This window comes from Felis catus, chromosome E1, assembly GCF_018350175.1.
Source record: "Felis catus isolate Fca126 chromosome E1, F.catus_Fca126_mat1.0, whole genome shotgun sequence".
Taxonomy (NCBI): Eukaryota; Metazoa; Chordata; class Mammalia; order Carnivora; family Felidae; genus Felis; species Felis catus.
The window spans coordinates 48,734,526-48,752,616 of NC_058381.1; the positions used below are offsets into that span (position 1 = coordinate 48,734,526).

The window sequence follows — 18,091 nt, forward strand, 5'->3', positions numbered from 1 at the left end:
CACACACACAGCTTCTATCCACATTTCAAATCCTTCTAGCTTCAGCCTCTCAATAGAGCTTACTCTCTTAGACTTGTTCAAATACTAATGACTTTAGAATTCCTGGTTGGATTCAACACGAAGTTTTAGACATCTATTACATGCCAGGTCTTAGGCAGGGACTTGCAAGACAGTCTTGTGCCCCAAGAACCACTTTTCACAAGAAAATCCATCTGGTTATGGGGCAGTATACCTGGAGATCAGGAAGAGTACCTTAAGGCCCTCAACTTAAAAATTCCATAATTTATTCATCATTTATCCAGCATCAATTGCTTTGATCAATATCTAGCTGAAGTCAGCCTCCGGCAATTAATTACCTTTAATGAGATATTTGGGGGGATCCCATGTGTAAATTTCAATTCTGCTCTCATGGGTCTTCCCTCCCCACACTTTTGCTGTTTCACGAGGGAATCTCTGGACTTTAAGAACAATCTGCACAAGATCCTCCTAAGTACAAAGATCTCAGACCTTATTAAATGGGCATAAGTGACGCTCATTAGGAGACAAGACCTTAGAGACGCTGCACCAGCTAGAGTATGATAAACCCCCGGCACTTAACAGGTTTACCTTGACCTCCCTTTGGGCAAAATTCCTAATCAGTCAACAGAAGTTGAACAAAATCATCTGAATTGCAGGCAATACCCAGCTCTCACCCCATGAGCCATCTTCCACAACCTCGGAGAAAGAAGATACCAGTCAAGGATCAATGGGATACACTAGATTGGAATGTTTGACAAGGACAGGGAGCCAGATAGCCGAACTCCCTTAGTTTTAGATTAGGAAACAAAGGCTGAGAAACAAACTTTCCTCTGGGTCAGATGATTCGGGCCAGAGAGCAAGACCCACACCTTCCATCTGCCCCCTTCATTCTAAAACCAACTAAACCAGCCAGGAGGCTCAGGAGTATTTTCTATTTGTATGGAACTTAATAGTTTTTAAAGATGTGTTGACCTGTGTCTTCTCTTAAACACCTTCCCTCATATAAAGCAGCTCTCCATACACTATGAATGAGAAACACCAAATACGCCAAGGGATTTGCCACAAGTCCAAAGTCATTGCGATGGTCAACAATTGAGCCTAGATTTTTCGGAATGCCCAATCAGCTTCAACAATTTAAACCAAATGCCTAGAACTCCATAGAAGAAACACCAAGATTATACGAACCTCCTTTCTTTAAACACATTGTGGCATAAATGCCACTGAGTGGACAGTTGGAGGGCTGAGTTCACAACACTGCCAATCTAGCCAGTTGGCAAAGTATCTCAGTCTTTCAGTTACTCATTCAAGTTACTCCCTGTGAAAGAATTAGACCTGTAGGGTGTTTCATAAATACAGGGAAGTCATCACAAGTGATGCCTCTTAAACTTAGCACGCAGTAAATTAAGCACCTTTTCTATACAAGAACCTTTTGCAAAGCATTTCGAATTACTCTGCATGCTTTTGAGTACTGTATTGCAAATTGGTATGATCTTCGTTTAGGGAATGAGGCACCATGACAAAGCTGAACACTGAAAACTTGCCGAGAACCGTAAGGCCAGCAAGGATGTAACTCAGGTTTCAAACCTGGTTTTAGGAGACCACGAACTAGGTGTTTTGACCACAACAGGACTGCTTTTATTTAACCCAGTCACTTATTTAACCAGGAGGGAAAAACAGACCTTATGAAACCATTCTACTCAGTTCACTACCAGCATAACAGATTTTGAAAGGTCTGAGCAAAGGATTTAAAATGGTATAGGAAGGGCAAATCCCCACATTTCTAGAACTTCTAATTTTAAATTTGTTTTTAACTACTGTTTTTACATACGGCCATGGTTTTTACTGCATATCTTTGTCACCTCTGCATTTGTTTCACAGCCTCTGGCTTCCAGACCATAATTTTTCACCTGTCTTCCACAGGCTACTGTCAACTCTTATCCACCAAGGTGACCAAGCAGGCTTTTTCTTAGCTCAGATTCTGAGCTGGGGAATTCTCGGCCAATGGCCCTGATATTTCCACAAAGAACACTGGGGCCCCTTTTGGTTTCCCTTGAACAGGTTTTTTTTGGTTTGGTTTTAACTCAACAGGGTCCTGTAAAAAAACAAAAAAAACAAAAAAACAAAAAAAAACAAAAACAAAAAGAACAAAAAAACCCCTGAAATTTCCCAACTGTTTGCAAATTGGGAAAGCCATGTGTTCAAGAGATTAGTTTTGCCCTGTTTGCCAACGGGGGCAGGGGGATGGGGGGGGGGCAAGGAAGAGATCACTGGCATGACAATTCTTATTCTAGCAAGAGCTTGGGATCTTTATTGTGCTTCTCAAGTCTTTGAATAATTTAGACAATGATTAAAATTTCTGCTATGAAGTGCTTTTTTAGGATGGACTTTTAGATCACGCCTATCCTTTTGTTTTCATCATCACACACGGAGCCAAGGGTCATAGAAATACAAGTGAGATTGCCCCCATCCACCGCCTTCAAGACAATGGGCCGGAGGGGACAGGCTCCCCAAGTTCATCTCCCCCAAAGTCTAACAGCTTGTCCACCACCTCTTTAACATCCTCCCTCCCCTCTGTCCCCTGCTATCTCACTCCTTCAAATTCCGGGCCTTAACCTTGACAAACTCCCTACAACTCATTCACATGCTCCATCACTTAATGGGTCAGTTAAGGTCTCTCCAGAATTCACTATTTGCCTTTTCCCTGGTAGAAAAGAACGGCCAGCCCCCATCCACCCACTTCCAGCCTCAGTACCAGGCCCTGAAAATGAGAACGCAGAGGCGATTTATTTTTAATAAGGTAGTCAGGTGCACGGCACTAGAAAGGGCCTACCTGGGAAAGTTACTCAGGAAACAGTAAATTTTGCTTTCAAGTACCTTTCCCACCAATACGATCAAGGTTTTATTTATCGAAGACCTTCTGAAACCAAAAGCTTCAGAAGGATTTTTCCTCGGGAAGTACAATAGCTACATCTTGAATAAAATATGTAAAAAGATCATCTGCGTTGACATCTAAAATGTCAACTATGTGATAGTTGTTTGTAACATCTTTAAAAAATGTTGACATAGTTTTATAACTGGGGAGATTAGGACCATCTGTGGGGATGGTTTCGGGGGTAGCTCTGTAGCTATCACAATGTTAATTATAAAGGAAACTTGGAAAGTACAAGGGTGATTCCCATCATGATACAGACACACAAGTAACAGATGTCTCCACATTTCTGACTATTCAGCAAAGAGCACAGGTAGCCACCTCAGATGCCTTCTGTAGGGAAGTAAAAAGCAGGACCACCACATGACTATCAACACTCAATTCATAAGAAAAACCATGGCTCAGATAACATTAAATGGTGCATAATAAATCATTTATGTTAGGCTTTGGCATGCGTTTTATACCGGGCTTAAGTAAGTGTAGGATAATCAGGTAGTATTAAACATTCATAAGTCTGTTTTCTCAGTAGATACACACTGAACAAAATCAATTTTCTGTCAAGGAGAATCATCTTCCTTTTAAGGAATATTTATTGAGTATTTAGGATTACAGGAGACTTATTCTAGTTACCACAAGGTATACTAAGAGTTAATCTACTGGGGAATGTAAATATCACAGTAAGATAAGGGCAGAGCAAAAAACATCAGTAGAGACAGGAGTTCAGTGATTAAGACCATGAACTTACTGGTCAAATATATCTAAGATACACAAGATACACAACTTCCTCTGATGAAATGGAATTCCAGGAGATCAAGTGCTTAGTCCAGAGTTCAGGTCGTTCACTCACACCCTTTTCCCCCTCCTCCTGCATTAGGCTTCTAAGTGGCCAGCAAAAACAGGTAAGCCTTTCTCCATCCTTCCTCTGCTCTTGCAGGAGGCATTTCATACCAAGACTAATTATCCCATGGTCGTGCCGGATACATACCACAGACCCCCGCATGATGCTGATGTTGGAGACATTCCTCAAAGTGTGACCTCCTATTTCCAGTTGGCCCTCCCCCCACCACCAAAGCTTCAACTCCACTATAAAGTCAAGAACACATTCTAGGAACATCAAGATGTGAAGATCAACACTGCTATTAAGATTAGACCCCTCTTCTTTTCTCCTAAAGTTTAGGATATATTCACTTCTTATAGGAGAGGCTTACAGACAGACCTTTGGAAGTCATGAACACATGATGAAAACCACCACTCTGCAACCATCTGATGCAATTATGTTTTACATTCTTTGGTTCTGAAATAGTCTGCAAGTGGGAAATTATTTTCGTAAAGGGTTCCCTGAGCCACCCATGCAGGAGAAAAATCACATCGATTGGTTTAAAATTAGAAAGTTCACAGAAGACCATGATGGGATGGAAAGTGGAAAGGAGAGGGGAAAAAAATCCTGAGTGTGCACAAGAAGGAGCAGCAGCCATGGAACAGTGGAAACTTCTACATCAGGGAAAAGCCACCCCTCATCATGTCATAGTCAGTGGGCAGGCATCAAACTCTCCCTCCCCCCACCCCCCCCACGACATTCCCTACATTTCAACCACGTGGACTTCTCTCGCTATTCTTCTAGGTCTGGGGTCTTCCAACCTCTATGCGTGTTCTCTGCTCACATGGTTCCCTCTCCCCATGGGGCTACTTGTATGAAGTACATCCATTAAGACCAAAGTCAACTTATCCCCCTCAGTTCCCATTCTTTGGCTTAAAACCACTTTGGTTTGACCTCTCAGGTGCCATTTATCATGATTCGCCTTCTTGATTGCAGGTTGTTCCCTGGTCTGTTGCTCGCATGAAATTGGTCATCTTTTAAAAGCCAATCCCTAGCCTGTCCATTTCCACATCTCTCCCAGCAGCCAGCACAGTGCAGAGCACACAGACTTTTTGAGAAATGGGCTTTATTGGAAGAGTGCTCGTTCTTAATGAATTTACTTAAAACACTATGAACTCACTAAGTAGACAATTTGCCTCAAGAAGTCAGGATTTATTACTTATGGAATGTAAGGAGATCTCTTTACATCCAAAAAGCTAGCTATAGTGTTCTATTTAACAAGAATTTTTTTTTTTTTAATCTAAATAAGGAAAGCCATTGCTTCATTTTTCTGGCTTCACTGTTAACTCAGTCACTCCCTCTAAGATTCATTTCATGCCACTGCAATGGGAAGAGATTGCCCTGTGTAGAATACAAAGGTTGACTGAGCAAAACACCATAGACACCAAAGTAGTCATGCCAGGCTTTCTGGATGCCCTGGGCTGGCTGGCACTTGGTTTTGCAAGGTCTTTCACTCAAAACGAATATATCGGCAGAAGCAAAAGGAGTTTCCACATGAATGAGGATACAGCTTGATGGAATTGTTGGGCACATTTGGATGGTCTCCAACACATCAGATTTCTAGAATCTCTCAGAGCCCTAGGACACTCTCACGCAAGAGGTTTGAGGAACCCACAAACATGCAGGTACCATCCTAATTAGTGAGGGTAGGAAAATCCAATTCCCCATCAAGTCACAATCAAACTTGACCTATTGTATCCAGTGTACCAGGCCCATGAGGCACACAAGACTTGGTCTCTGCCCTAAGCAGCAGAGGACCAAGTAAAGGTATCCAACACCAGGCAGTTGTAACAGATGTACAGCAGAAACACTGGAAATTACGGAACAAAAGGAGTAAAGGACAGGAGAAAACACCCAGTCTGAAGAGTCAGGAGGCACTAGCCAGGCTGGAAGGGGGTGGAGGGTAGGGGTGGCATTCCACTCAGGAAGCAGCAGCAAAAGGAAAAGCTCTCAACTCCTTCTAGAAAATACAGGGGGCTGATAGGAGAGGAGGTGCAGGTATAGCCTCTGCACCAAAGCTATGGGGTAACAGACCTCACACCTCCCCTGTGAACCAGATCCACCGGGCCGTTGAATCAAGGGGAGCAGGGAGCACTGCCTGACGCAGAGAACATGCTCAAAGACTGCCATGGTCATCAAGATTACTACGTTAAGCGAGGTAGACCTGATTTATTTGCTCTCTTAATGAAAAGCTACAGTTTACCCATCTGTTAACACTACAATAGCAGTGACCACCTTCAATAATAGTTAACTCTTTGAAAAGCAGAAAAGATAACTGGGTACAGTCCACGCGCTTAGCTTAAAACAATAAAATTCTGATGTGCTCATCTCCAAAAAGAACCACAAAAGGATAAAGAGATTACACCTATTTTAGCCTCTGAAGTCTCAAGATCCAAAAAGGATGCTCTCAGCTGAATGGCTTGTTGATATCTGGAATCCGAAATACAGTTAACATGGAAAGACCAGTTCACTCAGACTGGTTCCTTCCAGGAACACATCCTGGACACGGCTAAGCAGCATTCAAGACCTCAAGTCCTGCAAATCATCGCCAATGAAATCATCATAGGTTATGAAAAGCATGTTGAAACCTCAACTTAGTCTCCTTCCCTTCCTTTTTAATCACCTACGCAAAACAAATGGAAAACAAAACAAGAAACAGACTTAAAGTCCCAAAAACAAGAACAACATTCCCTCAACCCCGGTCTGCACTTTACCCTCAACTGCCAAGTACAACTTTGGAACTAACCATTCACCAACTCGATGCTTTTGGAGCCACAGACTTCAACCATGTGCCAAAGGAGCCACAACAACAACAACAACAACAACCACCACCACCTTATCCAGTTCAGATCATGAGCATGGCTTTGAGATTTCCTCAAGAGGGGTTTATGAAGGATGCTGCAAAAAAAAAAAGCCCATTTATCCCGTACATTTGATCTGCCCAAGGCCCCGGAACCATGCAGGTCAAAGAGCTGGTCCTTTCACATTATTCCCCATGTTTCCTGCTGCCACAACCAACATTTACGAGCTCCTCATCCACCTTGGGGCTTCTTCCAATCTTATACTCCCATCTCTGGACTTCTCAGCCAAGACCAGGAAAAGGGCCCATGACCAACCACATGGCAGAGAAGACAGGGTCAGGGTCCACAAGGAAACAATGGGCATTTTTCTTGGTAGCAACTCAGGCTCCCATGGAGTCTTTCCCTCCCCACCCCACCCCCAAGCACTGAAAGGGAGCTCCAATCAATTAAAGGCAATGTCATTTGAATCAACTCCTAATACCTTCAACAAGTGTGAAAGGTTCTTGTTTGCTGAGCTTCTCATCTCTGGAAGCTTTTCCCTCCAACTTCAAATATTACAAAGAAGTAAGATCTATTTAGGGTCTTGGTAATTAAGCCCAGCACCATCTGAGCAGGAAAGTTATTTTGGAGTAGCATAGAAGACATTCTTTCAGTCGCAGTTTCACAGTGCTATGAAGGATCCCCAAGTCTCCACAAACCTTGTCCTCTTACAATCTAATCATCTTTGAGGACATCCTGGTTATCGCTGCTTTAACTCTGGTCTAGGGAACGTGGGATTTAAGAGGTGAAAACCAGAGCTAAACCAACAGTTAAACACGGTTTAGTAGGAGTTAAACAATGGCTACAACAAGTAATTACTTCACATCTTTAAAATAATTCCAACAAGTGTGCTTAAGGTACTTTGAGTTTATGTGCAAGTTTATGCCTACTATAAATACTTCTGTAATCCTTCTCTGTTCCCAACTCCTTGAGAGAATCCTTAAAAAAATCTTAAATATTTTTGGTGCTGGCCCAGAATGAATTATTAGGTATTTGGGACACAATTTACTGAATTGTCCCATCAGCATTTCTTCAACCCATCCCTTATGTGATGCGCACACATGTGCACGTACACACACACACCCACCCATGGGTATTCTACTAAATAAAGCTACCTACTCCCTTCAGAGGACAATGAACTCAAGTTGTTAAGGCCCTCTAGGATTTCAGACCCACACGGCCAGACTGGGATTCTTCTACAAACAAGAGGCTGCTTTAATCCCATCAACTTTATAGCTCCTGAGAGGTTTAGGTCATTACATGGCATGACATATCTCTAAGGAAGCAGTGAAACCAGTTTTCTGTGTATCGAATCCAGTTCTGAACACACTAAGAAACCATGATAATTTTTAAAACTTGCCAATTCCAAAACCAGTAACAAATTTACCATTTCTGACAAGCATGCGCATTTTCAAAGAATTGAAGGGAGGAATGTCCATGGGCTGTTAGCAATGAAAACTGGTGCCACTCAGGCATTTCTGGAGAGTTTCTTTGTTGAGGCCATCTCAGGTTTCATAACCTCCAAATTTCACACTTTTAAATTTAACTGGCTCTTTCCAGATGCATTTTGAGAGTGGCAAGTTTGTACGAAAACATGTTATACTAGATTCCCAGACAACTTTACTTTTAAAGGGAGCACAGCTAAGACAAAAAGGCAACCAACCCATCAGCTGTCAGGATAACAAAGACAATGTTGAAAATCACAGTGACTTCATGGTGAATCTTAGGCTCATTTCATTGTTCACACCTCCTCGTGTGAGGTGAGACCCTCCCTTACCAGAAGGTCAAGCTACTCTCATTGTAAGCACCTCAATTTTTTTTTCCAATTCCTCCGACAAGCACAATATACGCAACTAATGAAATCAAGGAGACCAGGACTTTTAGTGTGAAAATATGAGACACTTCTTTGTGGGAGTGGAGCCGTTTGGGGTATACTCGCTAAGTCAATCAGCCATGAGATCCTGAATTAATTTGCAAAGAGTCAATGTGCCGTCACTTAGCCAAAAAAAAAAAAAAAAAAAAAAAAAAAAAATTCAAACAAGTGTTGGTACCTGTTTTGTATGAAGAAAAACACTGTAGTCCCACGAATTAAAATGGCTGTTGCACTGGAATGAGCCACGCAGTTGGTTCTGTTTCTTAATATTAGGTTAGCTTTAGGCTTGCATCTTACGGAAAGGAGTCAGACTAACAGTTTACCATCCATTCATTACTATGTGCAATGAGTATTTTGCATACCAGAAGACCTAAATGTAACGGATTCTGGTCTCTTCAAGAGCTGAAGACATTTTGCAGCCGCTAACAAAGCATCCTTTGAGTCCACCTAGTACCCCAGGAGGGCATGCACCACTCGGTTACAGTTAAGAGCTCCTTTGCCCTCTTGGGAAAATAAGTTCAGTCCTCAAAAAAATATGCAACAACTGCGCCTATAGATTGATGCTTGAGAACTACAGTTTACCAAGTTTCTCCTTTTCAAGATGCTCAAGAGATCAGACTATGAAGTTTTAAAATATTAAGTGAAGGCAAAAATGGATTATAGTTGTCATAATTTTTAATGTTTTTTTTTGAGAGGGAGACAGCATGAGTGAGGGAGGGGCAGAGGAAGGAGGAGACACAGAATCTGAAACAGGCTCCAGGCCCTGAGCTGGCAGCACAGAGCCTAACCAGGGGCTCAAAACTCGAGAACCGCGAGATCACAACCTGAGCTGAGATCGGATGCTTAACTGACTGAGCCACCCAGGTGCTGTCATATTTCTAATTAATATCCCTGCGCTCTGTACAATTTGTTACCCTTTCCTCTGCTTCCAAGTTCAACACAAAAGAGGGTTTTTGTTTTTTAAGTAGGCTTCACACCCAGGCTGGAGCCCAACCCCAAGAAGCCACTCAGGGGTCCCCAACAGAAAGGAGGTCTTACACAAGAAACTCGTCTGCGACTATTCTGCTGTCTGCTTGCACTTCCAAGGAACCACTTACAATCGGGACCAGGTTCCTAATCCAAACTAGTGTCAACACATCGTGTTCCCCAGAACACAGCATTAGCTGGGTCTGTAACACCACTGACTTCATCACTGTTAGCTCATGACCACCATCTACCAAGTACGTATCATGCTGTATACTACAGTAAGAACCCGTGTATACCTGATCTCTTATTTAATAAGCACACAACCCTACAAGAAAGCTGTGTCCATTTTATAGAGAACTCTAAGTAGGAAAAGTTAGGGGACTGGTCCCCAAGTCTCAGCTAATAACTTGCAGGCCCACTATTCAACCTGGTTCTAATCCCAAAGCCCTGTGGCCATTCTACCTTCAGGAGAATTAGGAACGTTTTTTTTTTTTTCTTTTTGATGCCCGTAATGCATTCTAAATCCAAACCTAAGCTTTTAAAATTTTTACTGGATTTTTTTTTTTTATGCCTCTGCTGCCTCTCCTATCAGGACAGACCTTACTATTCTCAATTCTGGCCGCATTAAAAAGCACAAAGGCAGGGCTCCTGGGTGGCTCAGTTGGTTAAGCATCCAACTTCGGCTCAGGTCATGATCTGGCAGTTTGTGGGTTCAAGCTCCACGTCGGGCTCTGTGCTCACAGCTCAGAGCCTAGAGCCTGCTTCAAATTCTGTGTCTCCCTCTCTCTGCCCCTCCCTTAGCTCATGCTGTGTCTCTCCTTCAAAAACAAAAGCAAAAAAAGGACACAATGGCAGTGAAAACAAAGCTAAATGCACGAGAGCTGGTCCAAGATGGTGTGATTTAGACCACGGTTGCCTTTGGTGCCCTCATCCCTGTTTGATCACCCTCTCCTCTCTTTCTCCAACTCCTTTTAGCCCCTGACAACCTGCACTCAAGTTACACCTGAGAGCTCTGCCTGCTGGGAACTTTCACCTCCAAGCAACCCTATCCCCCCAAATGATCTTTAGAGAAAAGACTTCTAAATCCCCAAGAGTATTTTAGGGGGTTACTTTTAACCAAAGCTTCCATTTCTAACTGCTTTGCAAGTCTTGCTCACTTTAAAATATCCAGCTATGTGGTATATCATTACACAAATAGCATGCTTCCTTAAAAAAGAAAAAAACAAGAATTAGACAGGGGCACCTGGGTAGCTCACAGTCGGTTAGGTGTCCGACTTCAGCTCAGGTCATTATCTCACGGTTCACAGGTTTGAGCCCTGCATCAGGCTCCGCACTGATGGCACAGAGCCTGCATAGGATTCTCTCCCCCTCTTTTTGCCCCTTCTGGGCACTCACTCACTCAAAATTTGTACAAGAAATTAGAGAAAATGAAGAAAAGAAGTCCTCCATCTCATCACTGATCACCATCAGCTTTCAGGTTTACCTCCAGCTTTTTAGTCACTAATGACAGTGTGACTACTATGTATTATAAATGGCAGGGTCTATTTTTATGAGCAGTTTCCCAAATTCATTCTAAGCAGGGACTTGACAATTTGTCAACTGCATGTATATACAATACTAATGACTGAATCATTTCCCCCAAAGCTGGACATAAAAGATGTTTTGGTTTTGCTATTCAAAGGAAACCAGCAATGGGCAAGTGGGCAAACATCTTCCCTAAGATATCCCTAAAATATCGGACTCCCCACCTGAATCAGACCATGAAAGGACTCCAAATGATCAAGATGGCCATGGTAATAGTGATGGCACCATTTCAGACCAAGTTCAGAGAAGGACACAACCAACAGATGCAGACTTACTGGTGAGAATTCAAGATGTGGCAGCAGGACATCAGGAACTCCATCGCTACCAGACCCCAAGTCACACCCCTTAACTCCAAAAATCCCAGAAATTTACTGCTTTAACAGGCAGCATTTCACCACCTCCCCCTTCATTAGCACCTTCTCTAGGCTTCCATTAGCACCTGCAGCAAGGTTTTTGAAAGGATCTGGGTTGGCCGTCTGCTTAGGAGATCGATCTCCATCTGAATGTAGCCCTCCCTGCATATAAACTGAAGAGAGGGTGCAGGGAGTGTTCAACAAGAAAATCTGACCTGGAGGAATTGAGACTGGTTAGCAAGTATTGTGAAACGTGCCTAGTTCCAATTAATCAGAAATTACCACATGCCAAAGATTATTCTAATGGTCACTGTTTTCTCCCCCTCTGGTAAGTAGGGTTCATAGCAGGTTGGTAAAACGTAAACATGTATAAGAAGGCAAGCCTGTCACTATGATGCTGAAAAGCAGAAATGTGTAATCAGCGAGGACAATAAAAATTCTGTCTCTCCCCTGATGACACTGGAAAATAAAAGATCGCAAAAAAAAAAAAAAAAAGCATAAATGAAGATTCTGGTGTAGGGTCCTCCTTTTGCAGAGGACAATACGTAGTACTTAAGGTGCAAGGCACTATCTTTTAATAGCTATGGGACATGTTACTAGTATCCTGCTGCTTTCTCAGCTGGAGAAATAGGATTAGTGGCCTAAGAGAGAAGAGCTTAAACTGATTAGTCAAGTGGGCAGTCCCAGGGTGAATAAGCAGGAAAAAGGAACAGCCCAGTGTTCTGGGTCCTGCAGAGTAAGAACCTGGAGGGATTCAAGGATGGTCCAGGACTCGAGACTGCAATTTACTCCAAGAGGGGTTTTAACCTTCCATTTTCAAGCTGGGCTCCAAATCAGAGGCCAGACTTGGGTTGGCTTGAACCCCCATTTATGTATTTAGACTGCAGACAGGAGTTTCAGAATGGCCACCGTGTATTTATTCATTCACTTACTCAACCCACAGTGTCTACAAAGCAAGCATATCAGGTGTTGTGTTTACAGGGATACAGAACCGCAAGGCTGCATGCAAGGAACAGAATTATTCTGCTTAATAAGAACCCTAAATGACAAAGATCCAATTTCTTAAATCCGAGTCTGGATTCAATGGGGGAGGAAGGGACCTTCTAGATCATCATGGACCTACTTTATCTGGAGGAAAAGCAACAACAACAAAAAAAAAAGCCCACTATGAAAGTCCAAAGTTGTGTGCTGCCTGAAGAACACATTTAGTAAGAGACGGTGCTGAGGTCTACAACCCTAGCCAAGAGCTCCTCCCATAAAACAGAAAACACAAGTTTTAAAGAACCTGATGCCCCAACAGATAAATTTTCAAGATGGAATATAGGACATGTTCACTGGTAATCCGGGTAAGGTACTAAGGGGCTGATCCCAAAAGTTACAAGAGAAAGCAAACTCCCTTTCTGAATCAAATGACCCGGTTCTACCTGTTGTGGAAAGGACAGACACCGATTGTAGAACTGAGCAGGCAGCCCAAATAGGTTACCGAGAGCAATTATAAAAATTACAGTGGAGATTATGATCACAGCAAGCCATCAAAAATGGGTAAGCTTCACCAAAATGTGCGGAAAGACCTGCCTGCACTGTACTTAATGGAAAGGATTTCCAATGTTAAATCTAGCACTTATCTCTTTTAACCAGGGGTTTTTATTAGTTTAATGCAATCCTATCTACCCAGATGTTTAATAGATTTCTCGAGCACGTGGCATAAAAACAAAACTATCTTTGCTGCAACCAGGTAAAGCCGGTGGACCGTGAACAATGATCTTCGACTGAGACGTCTAACATATTAAAACAGATTACTGCAGGGCCCTGAGAGTTATTTCTGAAATAGGAAGTGGCTGGATAAAACGATTTCCTCTCAGAAAATTCAAGAACATCCCTCATGTACCATTCTCAACCATTTCCCTCCTCCCCCAACTCCTAAAACACAACTCCGGAAACACCACCACCACCCCCAGAGAAGCTTCAAGATGCTCTTTCCTTTCCTGACATTCTTCCCCTTTCATCTTTCCTACGGCTAGCCACGGAAACTACCACTTTGGTAGAACTATTTGAACAACACTGCAGCAGAGATGCCTGGGCTGTGTGCCTAACACAAGCCCCGCTCTGAGAATTCCATCTCCCCCACAAGTACAGGCCTCAGGGAGGGGCCAAGTTCACCCCCCCCCCCCAGCAAAAGAAGCCATGGGAAGTAACTGGTGATAAAGGAACGGGGGTCATGCCGGACCCCCATCCCTTGCTCTAAGTTGTATGGCCCTGGGAGTCTGTTTACAGCCTCTGGAGACAACCCCCAGACACTGGGAGCTCACTTGAGGTCTCTAAGCCACACTTACTCTCCAGGCTCCTTCTGAATGGGCAGAATTCACCGGACCATGGTGGGCACCTGACCATTTGGGGTCAAGCTCTTTCTCCCAGGGATTCCAATGGAAATATGGATCTGTCAGCATTTGGACTTGGGCACTGGTACCCTCGGGACCTGATGTAAGGCATTTTAGCATCTGTAAGCACTGAAGTAGAGGAAGTCCACTTACTACCCTCAGGGATGAAGCCAATCCAGGGAGGGAAGTGGCAGCCAGTCTTGGCTCCTGGTTCTACGAGTTTAAATAACTAGAATACTAACTAGGACTTAAAACATGAAATCCAAAACCTCTAGTAATTTTTTAACCCCAGAGTAGCTTAGAAGACTACTTCTTTAGCAACACATACTGAAATTTATTTATTTCCAATGTCAAGGCATTTTCCAGTTCTCCAAAGCCCTTTCTCAAGCCAATACGTGGAAGAAGAAATGTTAAGTATCAACAGAATCACGCTCCTTGCCTTAAGTGAGGAGCCAGGAAAATCTGAGAATCCTGGGTGCAGGGTTTTACTTTCAAATCCTCAAATTCGGGACATCTGAGGCTGAATCTACAGACACTGAGGGGGAAGCTCCTTCAGGCTCAGAAGCGAGGGGCACCCAACCGGTGCTGGAGTCCAGGTAACACAGATACTGGCATCCCTACCTCTGCCCGTTTGTTGGCCCGCATCCCTCCACAGCCTTGGGGGGGGGGGGGGGGATAAAATCACCATCGTGCTGGCAATTCCATGGTGTTCCTGGCCAATGACTCTCCCCATTCACCCGTCACTGCTGATCTACCTGCCCCACCCCCTCAAGCCCTGTACCAGGCTCAGTCCCAGGCAGGGCCAAGTCCAAGGCTGATTGGGACAGACTGTCCACCTCCGTGTCTTCCAAACATTTACACTTTGGTAAGTGAACCAACGGACAGACCCACAACGTGTTGCAGTCCCATCAGGTGAGAATTGAAGAGCATGTGGTCTATTGCAGGCCTGCAGAGAAAGGAAGCCGTGGGCTCCACACTGAGGGGGAGAGAAGGAACCACAACAGGTCTCTGGGAACTTTCTCAAGGATGCTCATCTAAACCGCATGACTATCCGTGAACCGGCCCCCAGCACAAGCACTCAGCCTTCCAAAAGGTAGACAACACCCATATTAAGTATTTTCACTTCATTTCCTTTATCTGGGCCAGCAAGGAGGGAAAAACTGTCACGTCTGTCACCAACCCCTCCCTCGTCTCAAAGGGGACATACACCTGCTGGAGCCGAGAGGGGGCTGGACACTCAACTGGCCACCCCTCCTGTGCCCTCCCTTTCAGATCAGAGATGCACGCTGCCTCCTGGGGATGCAGGTTCTCCCCCCACCCCACCCCCCAGAACCACTACCTGTGAAAAGCCCGTTCTAAAGCAGGGGCGGGGGGGGGGGGTGGGCAGGGGCTGTTATCCCAAGTTTGTCTCATCTGCAACCGGACTGAGCTGTAAGCAGACTCCTGCCAGCACCTCAAAGGCCACGGCTCTGAGGATACTGGCCAGAGCTTTAGTTACAATATCTTTTTTCACTGCCCATCACGTGCTCATCCTCTCCCTCCCCTTCCCCCCCCACCCCCCATCTACTGGCTCCTAGGGTGGATTTTGTTTTTTAACCTCTGTAACCAAAGAACCCGATAAGGCCATGCGATAAAGGAACAGTGGCCTAAAAACCCTAAGTTTCCAGTTCCAGCAGCTCTATGGCTCATTTTTCATGTTTCACACACATAAGACACTGACAAAGGCCCTAAAAAGAAGAGACACAGGAGGCAGCCAAAGAGATACCTAACACTCAATCAGAGCCGTGCAAGTGAGGAGAGCATTAGGAGTTTTTGGGAGCCAGGCCAAGTGTTTTTCTACCAGAGGAATAATTTAGGGTTGGTGCGCAGTCAGCAGCTTGGAGAAGGTACAAGAACACAGGAGCTGGACAACCGGGAGGCCCCGGAAAACCCGCTCAGCCCTGCCAAAGTCCACCAGACAGACAAACCCTTCACGGTCAAGACTGTTAAGCAGAGAAGGATTCGTCTCTTCCATCCATCAGGCCAGGAGAATAATTACAAGTAGAACAACAGAAACAAAGGATGTGACAAGGTATTTGGCAACCTCAGTAGAGCCCTGTACTCCAAGACCGGTTTAGCTCAAGCTACCGGTTTCCTCCTACCCTCCCCCACCACCAAGAAGTCTACAACCCTGCCAGATGCACATGTCTGTTTAGCCTCACAGGACAGCAGCACAAAGCCAGCATCTGCCGGAGTTTTCCCTTTTTAAAAATACAACTCTCAGGGCACCTGGGTGGCTCAGTCGGTGGGACGTCCGACTTCGGCTCAGGTCATGATCTCGCGGTTTGGGAGTTCAAGCTCCGCGTCGGGCTCTGTGCTGACCGCTCAGGGCCTGGAGCCTGTTTCAGATTCTGTGTCTCCCTCTCTCTCTCTCTCTCTGACCCTCCCCCGTTCATGCTGTTTCAATAAATAAACGTTAAAAATTTTTTTTTTTTTTAAATACAACTCTCACAAGAAAAACGATTTTGTCAAACTTTAAAAAGACAAAAATAAGTTCTGTTCTATACCTGCTACCAGAGGCAGGATGTGATTTATTCGAGGGTTTCGAGGATTGTCCACAAGTTACTGGGGATTCTTAGGGTAGGTACGGGGGGGGGGGGGGTCACTTCTGTCCACTTGACCAATGCTCCTTAGAGACACCACCTCAGCTTTTCACATTTTGTTCGGAGTCTGGTGCAATTTGAACACTCCATTAAGGGAAATTACCAAGGCTCTTAAAGTTACATTCCCAAAGACAGAGTCTATGAAAATGCTCAACCCAACCCTAGATATAGTTCTGTTAAAGGCTACACTCGAAGCCTATTTTGGAGACCCGTAATTTTTAACTGTACAGTTTTCGCTGCTTTTCAACTAAACTGCTGACTAAAGCAGGGAATAATTTTACAACGCCATTATCCACATGTGGATGATTCATTTGTTAGAGTATCCTAACTTCGGGCTGCCTACCCTCATCTCTGTTGTCCAACCTGCTCTTGGGTCCTATGCCAGCTGCCTGCTGATGTAGGCTAAAGGTATGCAAACCATTTTTCATGCCAACAGAAATAAGACAGTGACACTGGATGTCCTGAGTGCATTTCTCCAAGATAAATATAAACTGGAGGTTATGTATTGTTGCAGACAATGGATACAACTTCCATTTATTAAGTATGCATGTTCATGTTTTTCCAAACTCTTCAAAGTATGATCCAGAGACTTCCAAGGGTCGAGCAAGATCAAAACGATTATCCTGATACTAACTCATTGTTTCCCTTTTTCGCCAGGATGCCGTTTGCCCCGGTGGCACAGAAGCAAGGGCAGGAAGATCGCTGGCCCCTGAGCACGATTCAAGGCAGCAGTTACCGTATTCTGGCACCAGACACTACCTCCATCTCACCCTGAAACCCCAGGACCTGCTGCTTAAGGCCAGCTTCATATTTAAGAAGGTCTTGAAACACTAGAGACTCCATGTTGATATTCGATTGGACACACAAAGCACTTCGGCTGCCCTCCGAGGGTGATGGTGGTCCTGTCCCCTCTTTCCATGGGACACGTTTTTTACTGCAAAGACAGCTACCAACTATGGTTACTCAGACTCAGGTATTTGCCAAGACTTTCTTGAAAATGAACCTGCCACTTCATGGAAAATAACTGCGTTTTTATTGCCAATGAGAAAATTTAAGCTTTCAAGTGAAAAAACAGAATTTTAGAAATCTTCCATGAGCTTGACAGCCCTAATAAAGGTGTTTATGAGATTGATGGTGATATTAACGGGTTTTTTTTGTTTTTTTTTGATATTTCATAATGAAATGTGTCAACACTCAGAAGATCAGGGCTAAATAAAACTATTTTCCAAACAACCAAAGAATGAGGTCACACAGCCTTTAAAAGAGCTATTCATTATTTAAGACAGACCAGTGGACACAGATATGGTCTAATTTTCTCCATTTCTCCTAACCTTTAAAATTTTTGTTTTTGAGAACGAACGAGGGAGAGAGAGAGAACAGGAGAGAGAGGGAGAGGGAGAGAGAGAGGGAGAGGGAGAGAGAGAGGGGGAGGGAGAGAGAGAGGGGGAGGGAGAGAGAGAGGGGGAGGGAGAGAGAGAGGGGGAGGGAGAGAGAGAGGGGGAGGGAGAGAGAGAGGGGGAGGGAGAGAGAGAGGGGGAGAGAGAGAGGGGGAGAGAGAGGGGGAGAGAGAGAGGGGGAGAGAGGGAGAGAGAGAGGGAGAGAGGGGGAGAGAGAGGGGGAGAGAGAGGGGG

General features: G+C 44.3%; 1 protein-coding gene and 1 long non-coding RNA gene across 6 annotated transcripts in view; one reads left to right on the forward strand and one right to left on the reverse strand.

The window, feature by feature from the left end:
* PRKCA (protein kinase C alpha) overlaps positions 1-18,091 on the reverse strand; it is a 403,084-nt gene that overhangs the window by 346,815 nt on the left and 38,178 nt on the right. The gene's annotated exons all lie outside the window — the stretch shown is intronic.
* Positions 14,734-17,598, forward strand: LOC109494423. 2 transcript variants are annotated; one of them, XR_002149297.3, is made up of 2 exons: positions 14,734-14,911; positions 17,118-17,598. It is a non-coding gene; the product is annotated as an uncharacterized LOC109494423 (long non-coding RNA). The 2 variants fall into 2 exon arrangements; XR_002738210.2 differs by lacking the exon at positions 14,734-14,911 and adding an exon at positions 15,390-15,889.